Source organism: Cebidichthys violaceus, unplaced genomic scaffold (genome assembly GCF_023349555.1).
Source record: "Cebidichthys violaceus isolate CVI_PGR_0920_01 unplaced genomic scaffold, fCebVio1.0.p SCAF_15, whole genome shotgun sequence".
NCBI lineage: Eukaryota > Metazoa > Chordata > Actinopteri > Perciformes > Stichaeidae > Cebidichthys > Cebidichthys violaceus.
The window spans coordinates 11,974,289-11,981,373 of NW_027176318.1; positions in this window are offsets into that span (position 1 = coordinate 11,974,289).

A 7,085-nucleotide genomic window follows, 5' to 3' on the forward strand; every position below is an offset into this window, starting at 1 on the left:
TCATTCGGACTCCACACATCCCGTGGATGCTACTCCTGTGGCGAGAGTATAAAAGGAATCTTCAATCAGCACAACTACCATCAGTTCATATTAAAGTCAACTTCATTTTCAATTCAATTACAGTTTTTTTTTTTACTGGACTTATCACCATATTCCTTTATGTTTCCACAATGAAATTCACAATGACCGTCACTGGAACGTCTGATGTCTTAAAATAGAACAAAGAGCAATAGGCTTATTAAAATCTAATCTGGGTTATCGAATGAAAAGACAACTCTACCTTTAATGGAGCTCCGAGGAATCCGGCGTAATACAGTGGAAGCGTGTGCAGATGGGAGCCTGTGTTTATCTAAAGTGCTTGAATAGCTCAGCCGGTGAACGAGGAGCCACTCCACTCGGCCTCAGGTCTCATGCTGTTCAACAGCGGCTCCATGGTTGTCATGTGTCTGCTGAGGGGGACTTGACTTTTCCGTTGAAGCCATTCCTGCTCCTGTCAAACATCACAATGGCAGTCAGTGTTTCCCACTGGGGGGGGCGGGGGCTTGTAGCCCCATTTACTTTACTTGAGTCTTCCGGTCCACGTCTCAAAGGGAAACAGTACTTTTTAATTCACCACATTTATTTGTCAATATTAGTTACTAATTAGGCGACTTTGCAGATTCACATTTAATGCAAAATGTAAATTGACTTTAATAAGTAGCATTATATATCCTCGTTATTAAGTGTATAACGTAGTTAAAATCAGCTGCAACATTAACACATTACTGCTTTAATAATTATAGTGACACAAGCCTACCATCAATGTATTAATATATATATATATATATATATATATATATATATATTCATAATAGGCTTTGATGACAATACTTTTGTAACTTGAGAAACATTTTGATTGCAGGACTTGAACTTGAAACAGAGCTTTAATTGACGATTAATATGTGAAGTATTATCTGAATGGTTGACATTCCTCTCATTGATTGATTACATTAGATCATCTTTTGGTCCCTAATTCTTGAAGTGATGACGTCACTGAGGTATAATAACAGGCTGTGTTATTGTGAAAGATCTCTCATGTCTAGACCAGAAATTGTCAGGCAATCTGACGCGAGTCTTCCTCTTTGTGAATCCGTCTTTTAGTGAAAGCCGCGACTCGGAACATTCCTTTTTTAGCAATTTTTTTCCCCACCTACACTTTTCGATAAGTGAATTGAATTGCAAAGACCTGGATATAATTTGACTTTAGACATAACCAATTTATCTCACACCTCAGTGCAATCCGAGAGCCCGTAATGAAAAGCTGGGCTGAGAGTCGGGCTTGGCGGAGAGTGACACCTGCTTCAGTTGGTTCAAATTAGAAATGCCAAAAGAAAGGAAGGAACTGTCAAATAGAAATGTGTCAGACATTTCACAGGTCTAATGCTCTTGTAGGCTGGAGGGTTGAGGTTTCAGTCGAAGGGTCTTTCAAAAAGTGTGACGTGAGCTGCCCTGAGCGAGCGCACACACACACACACACACACACACACACACACACACACACACACACACACACAGGAGGCGTTTGAGAAAGCTCGCCTGTCACTACCATTCTTAGCCTGTTCTAATGCTGCTCTCACAAACGTCTGAAAGTGAGAAAAACTAAATGCATAAACAGCTCTTTAAATCTCCACTTTGCAGTTTCTGAAATGCATCTGAAGTGAAGCGGGAGACACTCAACATTTGTTGACCAAACTTTGCAGACGGATTGGGTCGGGCGTTATCTATTGCTAGTAGTCGGAATTGTTCTTCAGCAACAACAGCATTTTTTTCCCTGGTCGTGTCGAGTTTCTGGTGGAGAAATACTGCAGAGCTAAAAAATCTATTCCAGTTCACCTTTGTGTTCGGTGCGCTTCTCCGGGGAGCTGCAGAAATGTCCAGCTGGAGTGTTTGTGCTTTTTTTCAGTCACCAAAGATTTGAGTCTCCGATCGACCGGTTTTCTATAAATCACAACAAACATTCAGCAGTTCAATACAGGAATCATCTTTGGTGATAAAAACCGCTTTAATGTCATATCAGGAAAAACAGGAGGTGACGGCATCATATATCACTGTGAAGTGTTACTGTCATGAGATGGGATGGAGATGATCCACAACAAGTCAGCAGTTGGATGTTTTTTATTAGCATTAAGACATATGATGTAAAACTATGACTTTAAAACAAACAGCATGCTGTGAGGTGTGAAAATAATCATCATGAGCTCCTTTAATGTTTTTAAAAGCCTCGTCATCTCGTCCCAGTCAATAGACATGCACAATACATATATATATATATATATATATATATATATATATATATATATATACATACACATAATATATACAGTTGTGGTCAAAAGTTTACATACACTTGTAAAGAACATAATGTCATGGCTCTCTTGAGTTTCCAGTTATTTCTACAACTCTGATTTTTCTCTGATAGAGTGATTGGAACAGATACTTCTTTGTCACAAAAAACATTCATGAAGTTTGGTTCTTTCATGACTTTATTATGGGTTAACAGAAAAAGTGACAAAATCTGCTGGGTCAAAAATATACATACAGCAACATGAATTAGCAATTTTGGTGACTTAGAAAGTTGTGTCAATGAAATGAGCTTCATAGCATGGCCTCTTAACTTCTTATGAGTGATTATGAGTGACTACAGCTGGTGACTTCTCTGAGGCCATTTAAATAGGGCTCATTGGATACAAACACCCACAAACGCTACGATGGGAAAGTCAAAGGAGCTCAGCATGGATCTGAAAAAGCGAATCATTGACTTGAACAAGTCAGGAAAGTCACTTGGAGCCATTTCAAAGCAGCTGCAGGTCCCAAGAGCAACAGTGCAAACAATTGTTTGTAAGTATAAAGTGCATGGCACTGTTTTGTCACTGCCACGATCAGGAAGAAAACGCAAGCTATCACCTGCTGCTGAGAGAAAATTGGTCAGGAGGGTGAAGAGTCAACCGAGAACCACCAAAAAGCAGATCTGCCAAGAATTAGAAGCTGCTGGAACACAGGTGTCAGTGTCCACAGTCAAGCGTGTTTTGCATCTCCATGGACTGAGAGGCTGCCGTGCAAGAAGGAAGCCCTTGCTCCAAAAGCGGCACCTTAAGGCTCGACTGAAGTTTGCTGCTGATCACATGGACAAAGATAAGACCTTCTGGAGGAAAGTTCTGTGGTCAGACGAAACAAAAATCGAGCTGTTTGGCCACAATGCCCAGCAATATGTTTGGAGGAGAAAAGGTGAGGCCTTTAACCCCAAGAACACCATGCCTACCGTCAAGCACGGTGGTGGTAGTATTATGCTGTGGGGCTGTTTTGCTGCCAATGGAACTGGTGCTTTACAGAGAGTAAATGGGATAATGAAGAAGGAGGATTACTTTCAAATTCTTCAAGATAACCTAAAATCATCAGCCCGAAGGTTGGGTCTTGGGCGCAGTTGGGTGTTCCAACAGGGCAATGACCCCAAACACACATCAAAAGTGGTAATGGAATGGCTAAATCAAGCTAGAATTAGGGTTTTAGAATGGCCTTCCCAAAGTCCTGACTTAAATCCCATTGAGAACATGTGGACAATGCTGAAGAAACAAGTCCATGTCAGAAAGCCATCAAGTTTAACTGAACTGCACCAATTCTGTCAAGAGGAGTGGTCAAAGATTCAACGAGAAGCTTGCCAGAAGCTTGTGGATGGCTACCAAAAGCGCCTAATTGAAGTGAAAATGGCCAAGGGACATGTAACCAAATATTAGCACTGCTGTATGTATATTTTTGACCCAGCAGATTTGATCACTTTTTCTGTTAACCCATAATAAAGTCATGAAAGAACCAAACTTCATGAATGTTTTTTGTGACAAAGAAGTATCTGTTCCAATCACTCTATCAGAGAAAAATCAGTGTGGTAGAAATAACGGGGAAACTCAAGAGAGCCATGACATTATGTTCTTTACAAGTGTATGTAAACTTTTGACCACAACTGTAGTTTGTAAAAGGAAAACTCGCACCTTGTTTTAAAAGGCCGAGCCGCTCCAACAGTGTCTCAGCGATGCTTCAAACTTTGACCTTGCGTTTGAATGTTGGAGCGTCTAATGAGGCCTCGGCAGCGGTAGCCTACCTGTTTGGGAAGAGTTCAAAGGAATAAAAAGCGGAGAATTTTCCCCCCAGACGACAATATTTTACTCAAGAAACTATTCCTGGTTCAGATGACAAACGCAGCGGGTAGCAGGTCACAGCAGATGCTACTTTTTCAGTCTCGGCAGAAGAGAATCTGTAGCCGGAGATTGTTGCGAGGGTTAGAGAAGCTTCACTCCGTAACGCCTCAGAACAACAGTGGGTGCCTTTGTAGTCCCAAGAACAGCAGCAGAGCGACTTAGTCTCACGTCTGTCATGGAACAGGTGAGATGTTAACGGCTGTCTGTAATGTACAAGTATGTTGCCTTAATACCTTTTCCTAAAAACTGCTGCTTCATCTCTAATCACATGCCTGCAGCGCACCACAGGAGCATCAATTATTGCTCTCAGTGCGTTCGGGCCTTCGAGTGATTCGGTAGGTAAATGTTGGCTGTATCTAAACATCTGTTCACAGACTCTCTCACAGCCTGTGCACTATGAGTAACATGCGTGTTTGTGAAGTGTGAGAACGGTCTCAGTGTTTGTGATCTTTCGTGAAGTTTCCCTGAAGACGGGGTGAGTAGTTGATCCAGATGACGTTTTTTTTTGTGGGTGAAGCGTTCCTTTCAACAGTTGCTTTTATTTGATCTGGTGGGTGTGAATTGGCATCAGTGTCTTGAGTTCACCTTCTTCTCCACCTCCCTCTTCTCATATCCTCACAAATTTAACCCGAAAACAGAAAGTTTTACTGATTACGCCAAATTACTGAAAGTTGTTGTCGCGCTGGCCTCCCGGTGGGAGCAGCTGCTCGGCTGTCGCATTAATCCACGTTGCTTATGCAAATGTACGCTCTTCTGAAAGGTTCTCCAGAAATATGATGTTATTTAGGCTGCCAATCATTGTTCATGTAATTACGCCATTACCTGTTCTTGAGGAGTTTGGATGGATGACACCGAGATCAACGGCGGAATGTGAGACTGACGGCGCCGAACGTTTATTTTTGTTCACCGAGAAACTTTTCTCGCGTCGTTGAAATCTTGCCACGATGTGTGATCAATAAGCTAGATTAAAACGGTCGTGAGCGATGACACTTTGGTCCATCGACGAGACAAGGACTGCCCGCTGTTTAAGCCACGTTATTTAGTTGAGACGGCTAGAATGGCCTCCCTCTTTGTGTCAAACGTATCCAAACCTTTATAGTATCACCGTGAATAACGTGGGGAACCGAACCAGGCTGAGGCAGAATACGGGCTCAGAGGAGTGAACATGAGGAGACCGGTGCTCCAGCAGCAGGTTCTACTGCTTCATTGATGAGGGGGAGGAAGCGGTCGTCGGCCGATCGCCGCTTTAATTAAGCGTACTTGTCAAGGACCTGAAAATCCCATCATGACCCTGAACTCCGTGTCTTCATGTCCTCTTGGAGCCGACTCAGGTTTCACTTAGCTCCTCCTCCACCTTCCATCTCCAGCTCCTTCCTGCTTCATGAAATCTGTTGAGGAAGAAGCCTGCGGGACGGCCAGTTCAAAGCAGCCCTGGATTATGGACGCTTTAAGGCTGCGTGTGTGTGTGTGTGTGTGTGTGTGTGTGTGTGTGTGTGTGTGTGTGTGTGTGTGTGTCGTACGCTCAGGGATTCTACTCTTTTGTTTGGACACAGCGAGTGGAATGTGTTGCATTTTGCCTCAGCATTGGTTGTCTTGCATGTTTGATCATCGTCTGATGTCACAGGTCATAGTTTGACTACAGGGACGTTTCATGAACTCTGTTTTCATGTCGGTTTGGTCCCAAATCAACCGGCTGATCACAGAGTTGACCAATATGTCACTCTGATGTTCAAAGGCTTTTTACCACACAGTAGTGGAACCCAGAGGAACCCTGTTGAATGGCAGATCATTTCAAAGTGGCAATACAAGGCTTCAACATTCAATTGCTTAAATGAAAAGTTGCATAATAACATTTTAATAACCTAAACCTAATCCATTTTTGAATGATGGTGATGCCATCACGATGATGATGATGATGGGCTGAGACAACCTGTGGCTTCACAGCAACATGCTTTATGGTTTAGAGCTCAATGAAGCCTGTTTCTTTCTTTAGGGATACAGCAGAGTCTTAATGAATCTACTGATCTACGTGTTGACCAGCGTCACCCAGACCGTGTTTCGTCATGACACAGGTCACCGTTCCCGGCTGACGGAGGCCTCCTGCTAACGCCGTACATTCATCATGTGTGTGTGTCAGGCTTTTACGCCGGCTCCAAGGTTGCTGCGGCCATCCATTGTTGAAGATGCCGTTTTGTCGCCTTGACTGATGAGTTGCTGGCTCTTTGGCTGTCTGAGTCTTTGACTGTCGCGCACTATATATCCACGACTCCATCCGGTCTCGCACACGGGCCCTCCGGGTCACGTTCGTGTCTGGGTGGCGGCGCAGCCTTCGTGCTCAGCTCACGTGTTCGGCCTCACAGTGACCCTCCATCTCACGGAGGTTGACCCCGAATTATTACTCACAATTTCAGGTTTGGGCTTTTACGGCAGCTCTTTTCTGGATTGCTCTTTGGTTTAAAAGTAATGTACAATAGTGAATAAGGCTCTTTATAATGTCCAGCAGCCCAAGGTAACGTCCTCCAATTCCTTATTTTAACAAACCGTCTCCACAAAAACCAGAGATCGTCATTTTACTCAATACATGAGAACGATTTGAGAAGCTGGGACCAGTGAACCATTGACTGATCACCTAATCATTTCACATCTAGTTTAGATCATCACCTAAAATATGATTATACCGGCTTATACATACAAGCTGTCTGGTAGTGCCTCATTGTACAGATGTCTCCGTGTTCCCAGATCTTAGCTATTGAGTACAACGTTATCATACTATCAAACTACGTAGATAAGAGCCAAGTCATAATATAATCCTTCATCAATTAAACTGATTTGGACCATGGTTACAGTTACTTATCT